We start from the raw sequence: 25,230 nt of genomic DNA, 5'->3' as shown, positions 1-25,230 counted from the left end.
AACGGAGTTACTCGGTTGCACTGAATCCCACTCGGTGCAACTGAACCCTGTTGTCCAAATATGCTCGGTTTCTCGAGGTTTACTCGATGCAACTGAGTAGGGCAGCTTCAATTACCCCAATTTGCTCGGTATAACCGAGTTCCACTCGGTTCAACCGAACCTTGTTGTCCATGTTTTTCAAAATTCTCAAATTTCACTTGGTCGGGCGGTTTTGGTGGATCCAAGGTCACTCCTTTTAGTCCCAATGTAATGCCCTAAAATTTTTGCGACCTGAGTCTATGCTCGACACGGAGATCCCAGGCATTAATCCTTTATATCCATTGATTAGGCCGTTTGATTCGATGACCAACTGGCATTCCTCATTCATAAAGATGGTTACTTATGCAAATGAAATCAACTATTATTATTATTCCATAAAGGTAAAGTGTAAATTTAAAACTTTTAATGCTCTCTCAATGAGAGCTTATTACATAATTGAGTTTGCAACAAAAATATAAATAAAACTAAATTATGATAGTATTTTCTTATTTATTCAGCAAAATCTTCTATAAGGAGGTGATCCTCTGGATCTTCAATATGTACGTCACCTGGATCATCTGTACAGTTGGAGAGGGTCAACGCCTTACTCATAGTGATGGTTATCCTTTAAGGCTTACAATAATTCAAATGATTCATTAGAATATCGAAAGGGTACCAATACATCTCATACTCCACATATACAAGGGGTATCGATATGCGCAAACATTCTATATAGTATGCATGCCTTGCAAAGTATGTGCGGTTCATTACAATGTGGAAGGCAGTTTAAGATATTTGACTTGCCCCACATTCTCACACTACGAAGATTCGCCGGTGTGTCCCACATTAACGTGGATTTACGTGAACATCTCAATGCAATACAACAACGCGATTGGGGGATTTACATGACACGATGTGTTCATGGAGCGACTATTTGCGACATCCAATTCCGAGAAGAGATGTAACATGCATCATGATTTACTTACATCGATTGTGCACCACTCACCAATCAACGGAATTACGTGCCGACCAAGAGGGTCGTTACCCAAAACACATTACGTCCACGATAGTATATTGATCGCTAGAAGTGGGATTTCCAACATGATACTTGCGTGCAAGATACTTTCTTTGGATGGCCGTGTAGGTTATGACGTAAGAAGTAGGAGCTTCTATTGAGGCGTCCACAGGGTCAGCGGGCTTGCCAAGGTCAGCTTGTGGGCCATGATCTTTCCTTGTGCAAGGATCTTCCCATCCGGAAATAGGGAAGGTGGACGAGGACGGCTTTGATCTCCTATCCTCTCATGGAGATGGTCCCCATCTGAATCGAACGGAGATTCCGGTTTGAATTATTGCGGGCGGGAAGCGAAAAGAAAGGGAGAGGAGTTTTCCTTTCCTAAAATAGTTGGGTCAAGTGGCATTTAAATCGGCCTCTACATTTAGTGTACTGTGGTTGCATGACCTTCGGTACACCAGTACTTTCGGTACGCTGTACTGTGGTGTTTCTGAAGAATCTATTCTGTTCACTTGGTTCCTTGATGTATATACGATCGTTGGGATGAAGGGTGGGTCTGACCTAAGGATTGAGTGGACCACGACTTGGAGTATTTGAGCCATTTACTTTGTAATTATGCTAATTTAATGGTCAGATTCTTCTGAATTTGGTTGTCAGCACTCCTACTGATTTTGTGGTCTGATATATGTAATCTTGGGAAGCGGATTGCGTACTGAGTAACTCAGTACCCTCAGTGTACTGAGTAAACTGTGTGAGGTCCACCGTTGTTTATTTATTTTATCCACTTCGTTGATCCATGTTAACAGATAATTTTAAGGCTTGAACCCAAAAATGAAACATATCAAAATCTTAAGTGTACCACACTACAAGAAACAGTTTAATCGAACCTCTACCATTGAAAAATTGTTTGAGGCCACAAAAGTTTTGGATCAAGCTGATGTTTGTGGTTTCTCTTCATCCATGTCTTTGTGATATTATGAATGGGTTGGATGACTAATATACATTACTTTGGACCCTAGGAAGGTTTCAACGATGGAAATCATTATTCCACACTGTTTCCTATGGAATGGTCCACTTGAGCTTTGGATTTACTTCAATTTTGATATCAACCCCTAAAAGTAGCAGTAAAAATGGATTGACGGTGTGGATAAACCACAAACATTCACAGTGGGCCCAACTGAGTTTACTCAGTACGATAAAAGCGTACTGAGTAACTCAGTATGCAATCCGATTTCGTAATCTTGGTGGTTATTTAGGTGGCTTTTAAATGTGTGTTCATATTTTGTTAGATTCTTATGAGAATGTTCAGTTACTGAAAAAGTTCGGCATGTTACACCCAAACATGTGTGAATGTGACAAGCACTCAAGTTGATAAATCAAAGGTAATGCCCAAGGACGTTCAATTCCTAACTAGCAAAAAATTTGGGGCATTATACCTAGATAGGGAATCCTCATCTTGAGTCAATCCTCTTGAAATTTTGTCAGCCGAAATGTTCAATATGCAATGAGGAATTTAACATATCATCGAATAGTCACTAGTTTAGGCTGAAACTTTAGGTAGATGAATGTCTAGTCATGCTGAAAATATGAATTGGATGATGGTACTCTTTGTCGAAAGAACACCTATAGTGCCTCAGCAACAAGTTAATACTAGTTCTATCAGAAATCTAACACTAATACCGCAAGCACCTCCTTTACGACGGAACACACCTCCTACTCCAATAAAAGAACTGTGGAATCTATCGCAACCTACTAAATTTAAGCAATCGGAAGGGGAGGTTAGAAATGTCATTCCTACATAAGGAAACCATAGTATACCTTGGGGGTAGCCTTTCCCTAGGAATCCATCATATCATGAATGACAAAAAATAGGTAGGTCTAGAACCACCACCAGTGGTTGAACAACATTGTAGATCGTGACTGAATCATGTAATTGGTCAAAGAAGTAGCAAGCCAAGTTTTTTAATGTATTATTACCCCAGTCTACCATAAGCCTTATCCAGAATGGATTGACCAACAGTCTCCATTGTCGTGGACAAATTTGATGTTTTTCAAATAAGACGGTTGAATTTGATGTTTTTCGATTAAGATGGTCGACTTTGATGTTTTTCGACCAAGACGGTCGAATTTGATGTTTTTCGACCAAGATAGCCGAATTTGATGTTTTTCAACCAAGATGGCCGAATTTGATGTTTTTCAAATAAGATGGTCGAGTTCAACCAAGATGGTCGAATTTGATATTTTTCAACCGAGATAGGTGAGTTCAATCAAGATGGTCAAAATTGATGCTTTTGCCCAACCAAGCAGTCACATTTATTGTGTTGAATGACGGATCAACGTCGATCTCACCTTTTTAACTAAAGGTGAGGCGATGTGGGGGGAAATGTTATACCATATTTCTGACCATTCTTAGAACACCAAAGATCTATGATGAACACATGTCATTACAAGGAAAGATATTCAAGGATACTTGGGGCAGTGGAGCTGTGAAATGCGGCTGAGTTGCAAGATACAGTCAAGCTGCGAAATGTGGCCGAGATGCAAGGAGCGATTAAGAGGCACTTAGAATTAAAACTCGGCCAGGAGAAGGGGAACTATTAGTGCACTTATTTGTGTACCTATTTGTCAATCATGTGCATCGGTGTGTTAGGGAGTCAGTTGAGCCCTTGGAAGCAGAAAACTGAAGACACATGAAGACTAAAGCATCAAGGAATTGAAGAACATGAATATGAGGTGCCTTAATGAACCTAATCTTGACCCAAAACAACCCTTAAGCTCTAGATGATCATGGCCTAATAGGTAAACCTTTAATTACCATCCATTAGCCTTAGAAGACCCATTTGAACATGCTTAGATAGGATATAGAAGTCTTGACATACTGTTAAATCAAACTGCCCAAAAATAGCAGACTCATAAGTGTCATCAATCGATCACTGATCAATTGGTCAATCGATCAATCAGTCTCGAGCGATTGAAGATGGCCTAAATCATCCAGCAACAAATTTGTTAAAATATTGGATTTACAACAATCAATCTATACATCGATCGATCAAAGGGGAGTTCGATCGATCGACGGCTCGTATCAATCGATCGGACCAACTGATTTTTGCTCATTTTTTACTATTGGAACTTAGTTCCTACATATAGGGCATTCGGTATTTGGGCATTTCGAATGGTTTTCGGTGTAATATAAGGTAGGTGTGAGACCCGTATCCTAACCCATACCATTCTGTAGGCTTTCGCGGTCCTCCCGGTCGAATTCCAACGATCCGCGATCTGTAATAAGCATTTACACGTGACCCTGAGTCGCACACTGTCAATCTGAGTCAGCTCGACCCAAGACTTGTATTATTACAACCGCGCTGTCGCCGCGGTTCCGACGTCGCGTCTCGCGCACCGAGGCAATACCCGGGCCAGAAGATGTGGGCCCGCATTCATTCCGAAGAAACACCGCGTGTTGCGAATTATGAGAGAATCTCTACAATATGTCCCATTGATTAATCAATCAAGTACACACCCTATCTCAAGTACATCACCCATACCCCATACCACTTCACCCCCCTCACAAGTCAACTCTCTCTCTCCCCACCCATACCTCCTTTACACAAATTTTAACCCAACCCATGTTTTTCCATTTCCATCCCTTACAACAACCATTTCATCCATCACCTCTCTCTCTCTCTCTCTCTCTCTCTCTCTCTCTCTCTCTCTCATTTCTAACAACAACTCTCCAACTCCCAAGAGAGCTTCCAACGTCCAAACTCTCTAAGCCTCCCAAGCCAAGTGTGGTCCACCTTCCTACCCTCTCATCTCTCATCTCAACCTTCTAATCTTCATTAACCTCCATCAAGATTGAAGCCAAGGAGCCTAGGAGTCCAAGGAGCTAAAGAAGAAGGCCAAACATGGGTGATCCGCCATTGATTTCAATTTTTTTAAGGGCCCACTTGTTGGGGGACCCACTTGATGTATGCATTGTATAGGGAGGGCCCAATAGTGGTGGGGTCCCTCCCCTTCACGTCTCTCTCTCTCTCTCTCTCTCTCTCTCTCTCTCTCTCTCTCTCTCTCTCTCTCTCTCTATCCGTTTTGATGAAGTGGGCCCCACTAATTTGTGTTTTATCTGATGGACGGTGGGACTCCACCGTGAAGTGCATCCGCATCTAGGCCTTCCAGGGCCTGGACGCTAGACCCATATATAATATAATACATATATTATATGTAATATATATATAATATAATATATATATAGATATTAATATGGTATATGGTGGGCCCCACGTGGGGACCCATCTAATTTGGAAATGGATTGGCTGACGTATCAGATGCCAGCAAGCTTTGTGGACCCCACTGTAATGTAGGGTCACATCCGCACCATCCAACATGCTAAGCGGGTGGGACCCACCAATTTGATGGTCTTTGGCTTAGCACACACCAGCCTTCAGCCCCTGCATTTGACGTTAGCAGCATGTGGGGCCGAGCAGCTGTGTGGACCCCATCCACACCGTCCATTTGCTGATCCAGCTGGGATGTGGATCCCATAATGTATGTGTTACATCAAGTCATTCATTTGCTGGGACCAGCTGTTGCAGTTGCTGTTGCAGCAAGTTAGCAAGCTCTGTGAGTTCCACTGTTGCATCATGTCAGCAGGTTCTGTGGGACCCACCTCCCTGATCATCTAAATTGTTATGATCCAATTTTTGGATAATACTCTAAAACGATCTCTAAAGATGAGTGAATGGTGTAGTTGATGTGGCCTGTCAATACGGCCTATTTGTTGTAGGCCCATTTGGTGAGGCTCGATGTGATGTACTTGGGGCCCATTTGATAAGGCCGACTTGATGTATATGAGGCCCTTGTATGAGGCCCAACCTATTGTATTTGCGGCCCATTTTGATGTATATGAGGCCCACTGGTGCGGCCCATTTTAATGTATATGAGGCCCATTGGTGTGGCCCGTTGATGCGGCCCATTTTGATGTATATAAGGCCCATTGGTTCGGCCCGTTGATACAGCCCAGTGTGATGTATGCGAGGCCCATATGATGAGGCCCATTGTGATGTATGAGACCCTTGTAAAAGGCCCATTATGTTATATACAAAGCCCATGAGATGTGGCCCATTATGATGTATTCGAGGCCCATGGGATGTTGCCCATTGTGATGTATTTGGAGCCCATGGGATGTGGCCCGTTATGATGTATTTGGAGCCCATGGGATGTGGTCCATTGTGATGTATTTGGAGCCCATGGGATGTGGCCCATTGTGATGTATTTGAGGCCCATGGGCGAGGCCCAATGTGATGTATATGTGGCCTATGAATGAGGCCCAATATAATGCATATGAGGCCCATGAGTATGGCCCATCATAATGTATATTAGGCCCTTTATGTGAGGCCCATTATATTGTATATGAGGCCCTCGTGTGAGGTCAGGGGACCACTATATGTTTGGCCCTATATAGGCCACTCCTTAAGAGCAATGTTGGTCAAATGTCTACATTGATGGGCAATGATGGTTGAATGTCCACATTGTGACCTTCCCTTAGGTCTTGTTAGGCCCATTCTCACCGATTCTGATTGTCGAGGCCGATTCCGATTGTTAAGGCCGATTATCGAGGTTGATTATTATTATCAAGGCCGATCCTCATTATCAAGGCCGATTATGATCATCAAGGCCGATCCTGATCATCGAGGCTGATTGTGATCATCGAGGCCGATCCTGATCATTAAGGCCGATTATGATTATCGAGATTGATTCTGATTGTTGAGGCTAATTTCGATTGTCGAGGCCGATTGTTGAGGCCCAATGTGATATATATGCAGCCCATATTTGAGGCCCATTGTGATGTGTATTCGACCCATGTTTGAGGCCCAATGTGATGTATATGTGACCCGTATTTGAGGCTCATTGTGATATGTATTCAGCCCGTGTTTAAGGCCCAATGTGATTTATATGAGGCCTATGTGATGAGGCCCATTGTGATGCATTTAAGGGCCTGGCGATGAAGCCCATTGTGATGTATATTAGGCCCATATGAGAGGCTCATCATGATGTGTATTAAGCTCATGAGTGAGGCCCATGGTGTTATATATTAAGCCCTTGTGTGAGACCATGGGTCCACTATATGTTAGGCTCTATGTGGGTCATCCCTTGGGGGTAACGTTGGTTAAATGGCCACATTGTCAAGGCCGATTATCGAGGCTGACTATCGATGTTGATTATTGGTACCAGTTATTGATACCAATTATGAGTATGTAACAGTATAGCATCATGATACATGCCCATACGCATCATCTACATGTTTGTTATGAGATGTGATTGACCATTGCATTTGCCATAGTACAGATGGCTTATGGGACTCCCTGATAGGTAGAGTTATCCCACATGAGCGCACAGTATGCACAGGATTGATGTATGATTGAATGTGTGACTCGTACATCTAACATTATGTGATGGTGATTACTTACGCCCTAGCGACATCAAGGCCGTAACCTCCATAGTCATGTCGTGGATAGCCAGATGGGACACCAAAAATCTGTTACTAGCATCGAGCCGCCATAGATGGCCCTGGGTGAAAATCCCTAAACCCTCTTGGTACTAAAGGATGCCTTAACATCAAGACCGAGTAAATATATATATGAGCACATGAGGGCCTCATACCAGTAGGTCGCGTCTCCCACTGTGTCGTGGTTAGTTGGGAGGGGGTGTGGCCTTACCCACCTAAGGGAGTAGGCATAGCTAGGCTGAGTCTGACCAGCTCGTAAATGGGTCTACTATCAACGAGCCGGGCTGGTATTGGTAAGCAGATAGTGAAGTCTCTTCTACTTACCTAGTTATGCGCTTGATGGGGGGCAAGCTAGTGTGGAGTGTACTAGACCCCGGTGACGATCCCAGAGATGTACGGTATTGTTATGTGGACTTATTGAGTAGGAGTTGCATACTCATTCATACATTCACTATCCACCCAGGCTGGTGGTACGCAGCTATTTCTTACGTGTACCTTCGCAATGACCAGGATTTGGGTTGGGGCACGCGAATAACCTGAGATCAGGAGTTTACCTCATTAAGTTTGACTATCCAAATTTAGGTATGTGACTGGTTTGGATAGAAGTCCCTTGTGGTAGACCTCATAGCCTGCGATACTACGTACTATCATCCCCACATCACACTTCAGCTTAGTCATTTCATTCGCATCGCATATTGCATTACATCCATAGGCATATGGCATTTTGGGTTGCTATGTTTCTGCACTTATATGGCCTAGACGGACTTAACAAGATTTACGTATTGCATTGTATCCTTGACATCTGATATTTGGCTCTTTATGACTCCTATGATATTATATGATTAATAGACTTACAGTATTTTCGCTTACTCTAATATCGTATGATTCATGATCTTGCCAGTAATTCCGATATTGTATGATTAAGGCATTGTATTGAATACTTAGCACTTATCTTGTGCACACACTTACACCACCCTCTGAGAGTAAGAGTTTATAACCCAAACTTGATAGATTCTTGTGTAGGACTTAGGCTCTTATATAAGGACGAATTCACCAAACATGGGTGCATACGTGTTAGTTTCCATGGGAGCCTCCAGCAGGAGTAAACGTAGATCCTTGAACTAGGACCAGGGTTATTAGTTGGTGAATAGAAAACTAACTAAAGTCTCTTATAGGAGCCTCTAGCGAGAGTGTACGCTAGGATCTTACATAAGACCACAGTCCTTATGTATGGCAGTAAAGGTTAGAGATGAACTTAATTTAAAACCTCCAATAGTGAAATCCGATACACTCAGGAAGAGTGTATCCACCGGGAGTGGAGTAAGGAAACCAAAACACTATACATGCTTATGTTTGGGATTTTCATTTGAGCACTTTTTATGCTTAATGTAATTTTTTAGTTGAATTATAGGTGTTGAGGGTCAAATATTGCATATTAGACCCCAGTTATCACATGATTTTATGTACATGATAATGTTTAACGCCTTATTTTAATCACGTTTGTGTTGCAAGGTGAATTTAGGAGCCTGGACTGAAAAAGGGATATTAAAAGCATGGATTTAACGCTCAAAAATCACCAAGGCAAGAGACGAATCCTAGGAGACCGAGATCGAAGAAATTACACACCAAAGATCGGAAAAAATCAAGTGATTGAAGATGAAGAGGCCTGAAAATCATCCTGAATGCAAGTTCATAGGGTTCCCACCATCCGTTTAGGTTGAAATTTTATATCTAGCCTGAGGATCATAAATTTAAGAAGAAAAGTCCAGGGTTTGGATAGAAAGCGTTCTAAAACTTGTGGCCGAACGCAACTTGGTTGCATTGTTGCGGTTTTTGGATGCGTAAAAGCTACGCATGCACCACGGCCTCTCCACCAACTTCCAGCATCGCCCCTATTCTCTATAAAAAGGGAGAGAGAATGTGGAGAGAGAATTATCAATCCTAAGACATGGGTGAACGTGGAGCATAAGAGAGAGAGAAAGAGCGTGGCGGCATCGAGTCTCCATCCTTCTTCCTTCTTCTTCGATTTTTCCTTCCTTTTGATGTCATTTTTCTGAGATGTAGAACATCATGTCTATGAGGAGCTAAACCTCTTAGACAGGGCTAAGAGGTGAAGCTTGTAGCGTAATGGGGTGTTGTTTATGGTTTTGATTCATGTTACGTTGAACTATCCTTGATTTTGGTTTGATTATAAGGAATATTCATAGTTTTTAATGGTTTATTGTGACTTAAATTACAATGGATCTACAAGAGCTTTGAGTATGTTCTTTTCATTATTATGATTATGAAGTTAGGAAGCCATGTCACGCCCCAAACTTCGAAACCGGGCTCACAGAATTGCCGATCGCCGAATCCGGTGCCGACAGCCTCCGTAGTACCCCGTTCTCGGCTCTCGGCGCCCATACACCAGATTCCGATCTTGGGATCCTACGAGGAGGATTTTCCAACGTACATTTATCTCGTAAGAAGCATAACCACAAGTTTACCGAAATCACAAAGGCAACATCATCATCATATATCCACTAATATAAACATTTGAATACAGTACTAAAAGGGAAATACATATATTGAAAATCGAAGCTCCAGAAGATAGCTGCATGCTCCAAGCTCAACATTGTTGCATCCTAACGTTACTTGCACGCAACTATCATGTATAAGCTTATAGAAAGCTTAGAAGGTGGTGTAAGAGTGTGCGCGCAAGGTAAGCATGCTCAGAATGCAATATCGGAGCAATGCGGAAACATGCTGGTAAGTCCATAAATACCATCAGCCTTATCCAGGCTATGCGATGCAAAAACATAATAAGCCAATATCATATACTAAGGAAGCAATGTAGATTAGGTATGCAATGCGGAGACATAGTAAGCTAAATATCATATACTGAGGATGCAATGTAATATGAAAATCCTGACGAGTCCACGAATACCGTCAACCTCATCTAGGTCGTATAAATGCAGAAACATAGCAACCAAAAATGCTATATGCCGTGGATGTAATGCAATATACAGATCCTGGGAAGTCCATAATACCATCAACCTTATTCAGGCTATGCAATGTAAAAGCATAGTAAACCAAATATTATGTGTTGAGGATGCAATGCAATATACGGTGCGAATGAAATGACCAAGTTGGAGTGTAAAGTCAAGATGATAGTACGTAGTATCGCAGGCTATGGGGTCCATCACAAGGGGCTTCTATCCAAACTAGTCCCATACCTAAATTTGGATAGCCAGACTCAATGTGGTAAACTCCTGATCTCAGGTTAGTCACGTGCCCCAATAGAAATCCTGGCCATTGAAAATGTACACATAACAATTAGTTGCACGCCACTAGCTCGAGTGGACAGTGAATAAATGAATGAATGAGTAAAATATTGAGTATGCAACTCCTGCTCAATAAGTTCACATATCAGTACTGTACATCTTTGGGATCATCATTGGGGTCTAGTACACTCTATGCCACTTACCGCCCTATCAAGTGTACAACTAGGTAAGTGGAAGAGACCTCACTATCCGCCTACCAATATCGGCCCAGCTCGTTGATAGTGGATCCATTTATGAGCTAGTCAGACTAAGTCTAACATTGCCTACTCCCTCGGACGGGTAAGGCCACACCCCCTCCCAACCGACAACGACACAGTGGGAGATGCGGCCTACTGGTATACGGCCCTCATGCGCTCATATATATCCACTCGGTCTCAACGTTAGGGCATCCTCTAGTACCAAGAGGGTTTAGGGACTTTCACCCAGGGACATCTATGGCACCCCATGTAGAAAAAGATTTTCGGTGTCTCATCTGGCCATCAACGACATGCCTGTGGAGGCCACGGCCCTAATGTCGTTAGGGCATACGGTAGTCATATCACAACATGCGAGATGCATGAGTCATATCATCCAGTCATGCAATAATCTGCCCAATGGCATGTGCTATGAACAATCACTCCTCATAACAAATATACATATGATGCGTATGGGCATGGATCGTGGAACTATACTAAGCATGTTATATGATTATGATGTACTCTCCTCATGTCAAGAATAGGCCTGTACAGCCTACTCATATCAACAATGGGCCTAACGAGGCCTAAGGGAAGTCACAATATGGACATTTAACCATCATTGCCCATCAATGTGGACATTCAACCAACATTGCTCCCAAGGAGTGGCCCTCATAGGGCCAAACATATAGTGGGGCCCATGGCCTTATATAAGGGCCTCACATACAACATAATGGGCCTCACATATCATAATGGGCCGTATCACATGGGCCTCATAGTGCCGTACCACACATCCATTTGGTGGCCCACCCGAGCAAGGCCCACCTTATGCATGTGTATGCCAAGACCATCCAGCGTCCAGGGACGCTGGACGTGGAAAGAAAACACAAATATTATCTTGGTTATTCAAGCTTTTGAGTGGACCGCTTATGTAGGCCCCACCTTGATGTAAGTATCCAATCCACACCATCCATCCTATTTACCAGCTCATTTTAGACATTGAGCCAAAAAATGAAGCTAATCCAACTTTCTGGTGGGCCATACCGTAGCAAACACTAACTCTCACCGTTTAAAGTCACCTGAATTTTTCTACACGATAAAAGCTGCCCAATATTGGGCTTGATGGGTGGATTATGGACTATGGAATCCATTGGGTGGGTTAGATTCACACGATGCGGGCTCTACCATGGAAAAACTGTGAAAAAATGCAATTTCCAAAAAAAAAAAAATTCATGCAGCAGGCGCTGCTGCTGCCAGAGGCGAACGAACAGGGACCCACGGTCCCAGCCATGGGCCCCACCATGATGTGTGTTATGTATCCACTCTGTCCACTCCGTGGGCCCTAGGGTAGCGGGCCGCCCTCCAAAAATCAGGCCCATCCAAAGCTCAGGTGGCCCACACCACAGGAAACAGTAGGGCAGAACCGTCTACCATTGAAACCCTTTTTAGGTCCACAGAAGTTTTGGATCAAGATGAAATTTGTTTTTACTCTTCATCTAGGTCTGCGTGACCTTATGGATAGATGGGATGGCATATAAGCATTATGGTGGGCCCCACATGGGACCCACAGTGATGTATGTGTTCATTCTCACTGTCCATTGATAATGGACGGTGAAACCAATCCCCCCGTGTTCTATCCACACCGTCCAGGAGACGGTGTGTGTGCGCGCGTGTGTGTATGCGTGTGTGTGTGTGTGCGTGTGTGTGCTTGTGTGTAGATATATATATATATATATATATATGTATATATATATATATAATATTATATTATATATAATATTGTATATATATACTGTATATAAATTATATATTATATTATACATAATATATATATGATGGTGGGCCTTCATGTGGACCCTCCCACCATGATGCTTGTGTTGCATACAAACTGTCCAACCATTTGAAAGCTCTTTTTACAGGCTTGAGACTAAAAATAAGACAGATCTATAGTCTAAGTGGACCCCACTTTGGTATATATATAAGGCCATAGGATTAGGCCCATCTTGATGTATTATGGCCCGTTGTTGGGGCCCACTTAAGTATAGGCATGGGGCCCAATTGGTGTGGCCCATCTGATGTATATAAGGCCCATGTGATTAGGCCCATTCGATGTATTTGTGGCCGTTGTTGAGGCCCACCTTGATATAAATATAAGGCCCATGTTATAAGGCCCATTCTGATGTATTCAAGGCCCATGGGTTATGGCCCATTGCAATGTATTTTAAGGCCCATTGATGTGGCACACTTAATTATATAAGGCCCATATGATATGGCCCATTTGATGTATTTGAGGCCTATGGGTCGAGGCCCAATGAGATGTATATAGGTCCATTGTAATGTGTGATTCCCTATGGTTTGTGTAATGACGTCATATGGTGGGCCATACCTTGGGAGCAATGTTGGTTTGATGTCCACATTGTAAGAATAATGTTGGTTAAATGTCCGCATTATAACTCTCCCTAGGGCCCATTGATAGGCCCATACTTGTTGATGGTTCACCACTTTGTAACATGCTTAGTATAGCTCCATAATTCATGCCCATATGCATCATAAGTATGCTTGATATGAGGAATGTTTGATCATAGCATAAGCCATTGGGTTGAGACATTTACGGGACTCCTTATGAGACGGAGTGCCCCCACATGAGTGCGTGGTATGTGCAGGATTACTACATGATTTGACGATGTGACTCATGCATTCCGTATATGTGTGACTTGATCACTACACGCCCTAGCGACATCAGGGTCATGGCCTTCACAGGCACATCGTGTATGGTCGTATCGGATACCGAAAATATTGGTTCTAGCATTGTGGGCACTTATGATGTCTTTGAGTGAAAATCTTAGAACCTTTTAAGTACCAAGAGATGCTCCAATGTCTAGACCGAGTGGATATACGAGCACTCGAGTGCCGAATACCAGTAGGCCGCATCTCCCACTGTGTCGTGGTCGGTTGGAAGGAGGTGTGGCCTTATCCGCCCGAGGGAGGGGGCTATAAGCTAGGCTGAGTTTGACCAGCTCACAAATGAGTCCACTATCGATGAGCCGGGTAGGTATTGGCAGACTACTGGTCAGGCAGATAGTGTGGTCTCTTCCACTCGCTTGACTGTGCAGCTATGGAGGAGGCAGTCAGTGTGAGGTGTATTAGACCCCGGTGATATCTAGAGAGGAACTGTACTGATATGTGTACTTGATGAGTATTAACATGCTTGTATTGCATCTCGCATATGACATCTGGCTACATAGGCCTCGCATCGCATGGCCTTAGTATGGTCGATAGCATTCATGCCTTACATTACATAGCTTTGGTACAGCTGATGGCATTCGTGGACTTACCGCATATTTTCACATTACTCTGATATTGTACACTTGGCGCTTGCCTTGTGCACACACTTACACCACCCTCTAAGCTTTTGAAAGCTTATGCACGACTGTTGAGTGTAGGTAGCGTTGGACAGCAGCAGCGTTAAGGCAGGATTGCGCATCAGTTTATTTTGGAGCTTTTTGATCACCTTGTATTTCCCTTTCCGCATTGTACTTAAAGTTTTTGATATAGTGGATATGTGGTGATGTTGTTTTGTGACTTGGTTATGCTCCATTACAAAAAAAAAATTCATATTAAAAATCCTCCTTGTAGGATCCCAGGATCGGAATCTGGCATGTGAGTGTCAGAATCCGAGAATGGGGCACTACGGAGGCTGTCAGTGCCGAATTCAGCGATCGGGAATTTTGTGAGCCCGTTTTCTAAGTTTGGGGCGTGATAGAAGTTGGTATCAGAGCATAACTTGAGAATACCTAAGGACATATCTTCTATGAACTTAGAATGAATAGGTTTCGAGTCTGAATAACTTAGCAATTTTTTACGTAGACCCTTAATGTTTATGCCTTCGAGAATTCTCATGGCTGATAGGCCCTTGTTCCTTCCTGTAGGACATAATAGCTAGAAGATCGACCCGAACGAATCCCGCTCCACCACCTGCGACTCCCGCTCCACCACTAGATATTCCTACTTTTCAGCCCGAAAATGTCACTCCTTTACCCGAGATCGGTGTGGATCCGACCGTACCTGTGAGTGCCACCCAGGTGCAGCAGATGCTTCAGGCGATAACCGCTATTCTTCAGGGGCAGAGTAGGCGGCCCACTGTTACACTAGCCGAGGCCAAGCAGGAGCATGCGAGCGCCCTTCTCAAGGACTTTCGACATATGATCCTCCGCGTTTCCAGGGCAAGCCTGACCCTACTGCAGTAGAGATATGGTGCTCCGAGGTGGAGAAGATATTTGACACCATGAGATGTACGACCCAGCAGCGAGTCCCATTAGCTGTATTCCTTCTCCAAGGTGAGGCTCAACATTGGTGGGCATTTGTAGCCCGATCGATAGCGGCCGATTTTGAGTGGACCTTGGAGGACTTTGTGGACCGGTTTGACCGGAAGTTCTTTCCCGAGCATGTGCGACAGCAGCGCCCATTAGAGTTTAAGACTCTGGTCCAGGGAGACATGACTGTGTCCCAGTATGAGGCACATTTTGTCACACTATCGAGATTCACGACGTATCTTGTTGATGATGAGGGGCAAAAGGCCTGCCGTTTTGAGAACGGTTTGCGTCCTGCCCTCAGGAGTCATGTGATCGGACAAATGCTTCCGACATTTGAGCAGATCGTGGAGAGGGCACAAATTTATGAGTCAGATTGGGCCGGTTTGCAGAGAGCCCGTGACCAGAGGGGAGATCAGAAGAGGAAGGCACCCTCTAGTAATTCCCACCAGTAGCTCGTTCACAGCAGCGACGCACGATCCGCCTAGTATTCCGAGCACCACTGGAACCCCCAACACCACCTTCGGGACCGTTCACAGGCACCTGCTTTGGATGCGGTAGGACAGGACATCAGGTGTATGAGTGTCCCCATCCACAGCAGCAGCAGCTGAGGGCACCGCATCTACCTCCGCGACAGCCACCACATTAGCAGTAGCGACCATAGCACCAACCTCTAGGGCCTCCCCCACAGCAGCGGAGGCAGCAGATCAGGCCGCTACAGCGGCAATCGCAACAGCAGAGACCTCAGAGGGGACCTACACCTCCCCAGCAGGCCCAGGGCAGATTTTATGCCGCACAGCAGGACCCTCAGTCATCAGAAGGGGTTGTTGAGGGTACTCTCCCTGTTTCTGCATGCATTGTATATGTATTGTTTGACTCTGGTGCATCGCATTCTTTTGTGGCCGCTGATTTCTGTCGATCGACCGGTTTGCCGATGAAGTCTGCCCGTGAGGGTTTGTCAGTATCGACACCCTTAGGGAAGACTACAATATTAGACCAATTTTGCTCGTCTTGCCCCGTTCTGATTGGGGATATCTTTTTGCCTGCGGACCTATTCATATTGCCGATGTCCGATTTTGATGTAATCCTGGGCATGAATTGGCTCGCCGAGTACCACGCCATATTAGACTGCTCCGCGAGGACAGTCACGTTCTGTATACCCGGCGTGCCAGAGTTCCAATTTGTTGTCGAGCCCAGAGGAGAGCAGCTTTCTTGCCTGTTATCGTGTGCTGTTGAGGAGTCAGTCGCTTTATGTATCGACCAGCTGCCGGTTGTTTGTGGTTTTCTCGATGTGTTCTAGGAGATTCCAGGGTTACCACCTCATCGGCACATTGAGTTCTAGATTGATCTCGTGCCTGATACCGCGCTTATTTCAAAGGCCCCGTATCGTATGGCACTATCAGAGTTACGGGAACTGCAGAAGCAGTTGGACGAGTTGCGCGAGTTAGGCTTTATCCATCAGAGCAGTTCACCGTGGGGAGCACCAATACTCTTTGTAAAGAAGAAGGATGGCTCGTTGAGGCTTTACGTAGATTACCGCGAGCTCAACAAGGTCACAATCAAGAACAAGTACCCACTTCCAAGGATCGATGATTTGTTTGATCAGCTGCAGGAGGCGCAGTTCTTTTCGAAGATAGACTTACCGTCCAGTTATCATCAGGTTCGAGTTCGAGATGAGGATATCCCGAAGACAGCTTTCAGGATGCGCTATGGTCATTTTGAGTTCCAGGTCATGTCCTTCGGGCTGACCAATGCGCCCGCAGTGTTCATGCAGTTGATGAACGAGGTCTTCCGTCCGTATCTCGACCAGTTTGTTGTGGTGTTCATCAACGACATTCTGATCTATTCGAGGACCCATGAGGAGCATGAGCGGCATCTAGAGATTACATTGCAGACCCTCCGTGCACACCAGCTTTATGTGAAGCTGGAGAAGTGCGAGTTTTGGTAGGAGGAGGTGAAGTTCCTTGGTCATGTGGTAACGAGACAAGGTGTCGCCGTGGACCCCTTGAAGATTGATGTCGTGCGTCAGTGGGGCCAGCCCACGAACGCATCCGAGATCTACAGTTTTCTTGGTTTGGCGGGCTACTACCGACGTTTTATTGAGGGATTCTCTCGCATTGCAGCCCCGTTGACCAGGTTGACCCAGAAGGGTACCGAGTTTGTGTGGAGCGATGCTTGTGAGCAAGCATTTGTGGAGCTGAAGGACCGCCTCACGTCCGCTCCTGTCCTTACTCTTCCCTCTGGGAGTAATGGATTTGTTGTATTTACCGATGCCTCACGAGTTGGTTTACGTGTTGTCCTGATGCAGCACGAGAAACTAGTGGCTTATGCGTCTTGTCAGCTCAAGGTCCATGAGCTGAACTACCCTACGCATGATTTAGAGCTGGCAGCAGTGGTCTTCACACTGAAGGTATGGAGGCACTATCTTTATGGGGTGAGGTTCGAGCTCTTCTCCAACCACAAGAGCTTGAAGTATCTGTTCTCTCAGTCCAAGCTGAACATGAGGCAGAGGCATTAGATAGAGCTCCTAAAGGACTATGATTTTGATCTCCAATACCACCTAGGTAAGGTGAACGAGGTGGCGGATGCCCTCAGCCGTTAGCCAAGAGGCCTGGTGGTGCACATGATGATTCAGGAGTGGAGGATGCTCGAGGATATAGCAAAGTATAACTTCGAGTTTGGTCTGCAGTCTTCTATCGTTCAGCTATCGAGCCTGTCGATTCAACCCTCTCTTGTTGCAAGGGTGATCAAGGCTTAGTAGACGGACGAGTCGTTACAGGATTACCAAGCAGAGGCAGCATTTGAGAGTCAAACAGATTGGCAGATTGGTTCTGATAGTGGACTTCGTTTCAGAGGCCGATTATGTGTCCCGGATATTCCTGAGTTACGCCGAGATCTTATGACCAAGGCACATCGATCGTGATTTTTTATCTACCCTGGCTCAACGAAGATGTATCAAGATATGAGGCGTCAGTATTTTTGGGCGGGGATGAAGCGCCAGATAGCCAGTTTTGTGGCCGAGTGTGACACATGCCAGCGTGTCAAGGCCGATCATCAGAGACCCCCAAGTCTATTGCAGCCATTGAGCGTCCCGATGTGGAAGTGGGAGCAGATATCTACCAATTTTGTCATAAGTTTGGCGAGGACTCAACGCGGTCATGATGCTATCTGGCTTGTCGTGGACCGTCTGACGAAGTCGGCACACTTTCTTGCGATTCGTAAGACTTGACATATGGACTGGCTCGCCAAGATGTTTGTTGATGAGATCATGAGACTGCACGGTGTTCCTGTTTCGATCGTTTCAGACCGAGACCCGAGGTTCACGTCTCAGTTTTGGAGGAGCTTCCAGAGAGCGATGGGCACTGATTTGCAGCTCAGCACCGCGTATCATTCGCAGACCGATGGGCAGACCGAATGAGTCAACCAGATCCTTGAGGATATGCTTCGGGCTTGCGCGATTGATTTCTCGGGTAGTTGGGATGAGCACCTGCGATTGGCTGAGTTCGCGTACAACAACAGCTATCAGGCGACCATTAGCATGGCGCCTTTTGAGGCATTATATGGCAGACCATGCAGATCTCTAAGTTGTTGGACCGAGGCTGGAGAGCGGTGTCTCGTAGGTCCCGAGCTTGTGCTGCAGACATCAGAGGTTATTGACATCATCAGGGAAAGGATGCACACAGGTCAGAGCCGGCAGAAGAGTTTTACTGACTGTCGGCGTTGTCCCTTAGAGTTTACCATTGGGGACCATGTGTATCTCAAGGTCTCACCCATGAAGGGTGTGATTCGTTTTGGAGCGAAGGGCAAGCTTGCCCCGAGATTTATATGACCTTTCGAGATCACCAGGCGCGTTGGCACCGTGGCCTATCGGCTTGCCTTGCCATCTCAGTTGTCTGGAGTCCACAATGCTTTTCACATCTCTATGTTGAGGAAGTGTGGGTCAGACATCATGCCTCTTATTGATTAGAAGTCGTTGAAGGTTCGTGAGGACGCTTCTTACATTGAGCAGCTAGTTCGTATCCTCGATCGGAAGGAGCAGGTCCTGCGGACTAAGGTCATCCCCTTCGTGAAAGTGCAGTGGGGTCATCATAGTGTGGATGAGGCGTCTTGGGAGCGCGAGGCGGAGATTCGAGAGCGTTATCCCCATCTTTCCAATGTTTGACTGTATGATGTATGGTGTTTTAATTATATATGAGGTTATATTTCCTATTCCCTTATGAGTTATGTTGAGTTGTGATGGTAGTGCAAATTTCGAGGATAAAATTTTTATTAGGAGGGGAGAGCTATAAGACCCGTATCTTAATCCATACTGTTCCGTCAACTCCCGCGATCTTTCCCGTCGAATTTCGGCAACCTGCGACATATAATCGACGTTTGCGCGCGATCGTAAGTTGTAACGCCCTAAAATTCGGGGGTCGAGCATAACTCAGCTCCCGAGTTCCAAAACATCACTTATGCAACATATTTAATGATGGATGTATGTTGACTGTATTAGTGCATAAAACATGGAATAGATTAAGCCAAATAGCAAATATAATTCAGGGATAAGTGAAGAAAGCAAGCGGAAGACTTATAGAAATATATGTGTACAAGTGCAAATCCCTGAAGTACATATACATACCAGGTCGTAATGAAAGTATTACTATCAAAATTACAAGTATTAGATTACATCATTTAATTTCCCAAAAGAAATCCCAGCATCCAGCGCATCAGAACAAGGCTCACTAGAACCCGTCTGAAAACTGCATAAAAGAGAAAGCAGCCTCATGATCATCCATCTCCCGCTCTGCCTCAGAGGTCGCCTCAACATCTGCAACATCAGCAGCTAAGACAGAGTCTGGTGGGTGTTTAACACCGCCCCAAAACGTGGGAGTGAGTGATCAACTCAGTGAAACAATAAGGCAAAGGTTAACATGTTATTAGTTCAATCAAGCAGTAATGATAAAGCAAAATAATTAAACATGTCCTAAGTACTCTTATTAATGCAAGGATGTATGCAGAATGATGCGTGCCCTCACGCGTACACCCTCAGCATCTTCATCTTACGTTACGCATGACACCACCTCAAAGTGCGCCACGTCGACAAAGCACATGCAAATGCGGTGCATGAACATGATTACCAAGTTGTTATTAGTCTTTTTCATATAGCAGGATTGGGAAGCTAAGATACCTTCCTCATATCAACATCCAAATAGTGATCCATTCTAGGGTCGTCAGTCCTAGATATCTCATATGATCTTATGTTTTTAGGTCGTTGTAAAGGGCTCGTCACCAATCAATGCACGCCTATCATACCTTCGTTACTACACTAAGGCTCGTCACCTCAATGCGGTATCCAGGCATGCTCGAGGTCACTACAAAGGGCTCGTCACCAATCAATGTAGGCCGACAGCGCGAATATAGTGTCCCATACCACCATAATCGGCTCACGAGTTTGGTTGCTCACTGGTCACTACGGGGAGGCTCGTCACCCCAGCGTAGGCTGACAACTCGACCACGGTGTCCCATACCACCATGTCTGGCTCATGAGTCTTAGTGGATCAAGGTACCATGGTTAATAGGATTTCATTGGTAAGTTTGGTACCCTAGATTCAAGCAGTAGCGTCCATACATGGTGAACATACATCAGACAATCGGGTTACTTGACGAACTCGACTAGCACGAGCGCACGTTGGGTTGAACGACATAGAGTGCGCAAACACTCCGCGTGGCCAAACCACTGCCGACAACTATAATACGACTCGGGTTCGTCTAATGCGTCCTACATGGCGAAAGCAACCTCAGCCACGATCTTAAGGCCGATTACCGATTTCCTAGACTAATGCATAGTCCCACACACATTCCACTATAACAAATATTGACATCAGCAATTTAGAATAGTAATGGAACAACAACTCAAATCATATGGTACATGAGCATTTAAAGAATATCAACTCGAATCATATGGTACATGAGCATTTAAAGAATATCAACTTAACATAGAATTTCACATAAGTAATACTTGAAATTAAACAACAAGGAATGTAACTTGCAAGAAGGAAATCATACACACTAGTGGGAGAGTTGAGAATCGCTTCCCAACGCCCACACTAGGTTGATATATCATACTTTAGATCATTCAGATATTTCTACAAATACTTAGAATACATAATACAACATACATGACGTATGTTGAAATACACGCATTTGGACAATTCCTTTTGCCAAGGAGTTGTCACACATACAATTAGCATACATACATGACAAATAATCATGGCAAACGCAGGTTCATATTTTATACGCATACGATACTTTATACATACACATAGAATACACAAATCTCAATATAACACATGCATATCAGGAACGCAACATAAGCATAACATTTAGCATGTGAAATCTCATCCATAGCAAGAATAAACCATTAACTGGCATTGAAAGCCTTGAAAACCATAACCTATACACTTAAAGTCCGCACCTTAAGCCAGAAAAGAACACCGAACTGATTTCAGACGATATGTCTTCGTCAACGGCGACAAGATAACCTAAAGCAAGAATAGAAATGAGATACAACAACACCAAGACTATTTTAAGCTCTAACACAGATTAGGGTTAGGTTAACTTACCCAAAGATGAACTCAAAATTGCTGGAATAACGATTCAAAGTGAAGGTTTAAAGGATGAAGAAGAACAAGAAAGAATCTAAGATGATTCACCAACTTCTCTCTCACTCTCTCTCTTTTCCTTTCTCTTTCTTAGCTAGGGTTAGGAAATTCGTTTGGAAAAGAGAGCTAGGGTTTTAAGGACTATAAATAGGCCTAATATTGATGAAAATAACCCCAGGGCCAAGGTATACTTAGGGTATAACCAAAACCGGCCTCTCACGATCCAATGAAGCACTTCCGGTGGGCCTATTACCACGAAAGGTCGGACTTAAGCTCTTTGACCATGGATCTAGGTCAAGCTGAGTTTTCGTACCGACTAGATCTTCAGATCAGCCGTGGCGGACCACACTCAATTCAACGGTCACTGAATCTCGATCAAGTCCACAAGCACAAGGACATGCCTGGGCCACCTTCCCTGATCAGAGGGTGAAATTGGGTCAGAATCCAATGGTCAGATTGCTTAAAATCGTCGCGCAAGCGACACGACTCAGATTTCATAAAATCTTATTAAATTTCCAACCGTTCTCACACTCTTCACTCCAAACTCAAACAAATCGACCCAGAACATCATCTGGACTTGATTTTCGAGGTAATGGTCAAGTCCAACATGGTGACCGCAACAGCCTAAGATCATTGCTATCGGACTTTCGACGCACGGTCCAGGTCCGATCCAGAACTTCCAAAAATTCTCCAGAACAACTGGATTTAGCGATGGATCCTAGATTTCAGAGTAACATGGCGCTAACTAATCTACTAGTTTTGAGTCATGCAGATACAATTTAAAGTGATTGATACAAATTTCACAAGCAATCGAGTATAGCGCTAATTACTCCAAAAACTACTAAGGAAAGATTAGCACAAAATTTTCAGGATCATTACATAAGTCGAATCCCATAGATTTGAGTCGGCTCAATCCGAGACTTGTATCATTGTGACCGCACCGTCGCCGCGGTTCCAACGCCGTGACTCATGTACCAATGCGATACCCTGGCCGCAAGATGTGAGCCAGCGTTTATTTCGAAGAAAACACCGCGCATTGCAATCCCAAGAGAATCTCTACAACATGTCACATCCATCAATCAATCACTTCATGTCAAGTACACATCACCTTTCCCCCCATCCCCAAGCAACCACCAATTCAACTCTCTCTCACCCTCTCTCTTACACACCCATACATGTCCAGTACACCATCACCTCACCCATCACTCTCTCTCCTTACAACCCTTTCTCTCTCGCTTTCTCAACACTCTATCCCAAGCAAGCAAGAGAACTCACGTCCAACCATTTTCAAGAGAGAAAAAGTAATTTTTGTGGCCCACTTTCCCATCCCAAAACCTTCATCCTAGCCATCCATCCCTCATCACCCTCCATTAAAGTGAAGCATAAGGAGATTGTCTTTCCAACGGACCAAGAAGATCAATCGGTGGGTGCTTATCAGGCTAGATATTTTTATATATATGTTTTGATAATGGGCCAAGTGAGGCCTACCGATTGATGGTATGGATCTCACTTTGGACCCTTGATGTGGTCGATGGACCACCTTGATCCTCATGATCATTCCATAATGGGGCCATTCTCCATGGACCCCATCATGATGTTTATCTTCTTTAAATAAATAGGGTCATCTAGACCGTACATTTTGGTGGAGAAAGGATCTCCACCGTTGATTTCGAATCAGTGGGCCTATATGTATTAGGACCCACCTTGATTTATGTTGTAAACATGGAAGGGAGGGCCCATAGTGCCGGGGTCCCTCCATCACTCGATCTCTCTCTCCTTCTCTCTCTTTCCCTCTCTTTCTTTTATTCTTGTTGAGTGATGATGTAGTGTGTGGCCCACTTGGATGGACCCCACCTTAAATGTATGTTTTATCCATACCACACATCCATTTGGTGGCCCACCCTAGCAAGGCCCACCTTATGCATGTGTATGCCAAGACCGTCCAGCGTTCAAGGACGCTGGACGTGGAAAGAAAACACAAATATTAGCTTGGTTATTCAAGCTTTTGAGTGGACCACTTATGTAGGCCCCACCTTGATGTAAGTATCCAATCCACACCGTCCATCCTATTTACCAGCTCATTTTAGGCGTTGAGCCAAAAAATGAAGCTAATCCAACTTTCTGGTGGGCCATACCTTAGCAAACACTGATTCTCACCGTTTAAAGTCACCTGAAATTTTCTACACGACAAAAGATGCCCAATATTGGGCTTGATGGGTGGATTATGGACTATGGAATCCATTGGGTGGGTCGGATTCACCCGATGCGGGCGCTACCACGGAAAAAATGCGATTTTCAAAAAAAATAATAATAGTTCATGCAGCAGGCGCTGCTACTGCCAGAGGCGAACGAACAGGGACCCACGGTCCCAGCTGTGGGCCACACCATGATGTGTGTTATGTATCCACTCTGTCCACTCTATGGGCCCTTAGGGCAGTGGGCCGCCCTCCAAAAATCAGGCCCATCCAAAGCTCAGGTGGCCCACACCACAGGAAACAGTAGGGCTGAACCGTCTGCCATTGAAACCCTTTTTAGGACGACAGAAGTTTTGGATCAAGATAAAATTTATTTTTACTCTTCATCTAGGTCTGCGTGACCTTATGGACAGATGGGATGGCATATAAGCATTATGGTGGGCCCCACATGGGACCCACAGTGATGTATGTGTTCATTCTCACTGTCCACTGACAGTGGACGATGAAACCAATTCCCCCCCCCCCCCTTGTGTTCTATCCACACCATCCAGGAGATGGTGTGTGTGCGTGCGTGTGTGTATGCGTGTGTGTGTGTGTGTGCGTGTGCGTAGATATATATATGTATATATATATAATATTATATTATATATAATATTGTATATATATACTGTATATAAATTATATATTATATTATACATAATATATATATATATGATGGTGGGCCTTCATGTGGACCCCCCCAACATGATGCTTGTGTTGCATACAAACTATCCAACCATTTTGAAGGCTCTTTTTACAGGCTTGAGACTAAAAATAAGACAGATTTATAGTCCAAGTGGACCCCACTTTGGTATATATATAAGGCCATAGGATTAGGCCCATCTTGATGTATTATGGCCCGTTGTTGGGGCCCACTTGAGTATAGACATGGGGCCCAATTGGTGTGGCCCATCTGATGTACATAAGGCCCATGTGATTAGGCCCATTCGATGTATTTGTGGCCATTGTTGAGGCCCACCTTGATATGAATATAAGGCCCATGTTATAAGGCCCATT

The sequence above is a fragment of the Magnolia sinica genome, chromosome 2, assembly GCF_029962835.1.
Source record: "Magnolia sinica isolate HGM2019 chromosome 2, MsV1, whole genome shotgun sequence".
Lineage (NCBI taxonomy): Eukaryota > Viridiplantae > Streptophyta > Magnoliopsida > Magnoliales > Magnoliaceae > Magnolia > Magnolia sinica.
The sequence above is the reverse complement of the archived record's forward strand: the minus strand, read 5'-3'. Positions refer to the sequence as shown.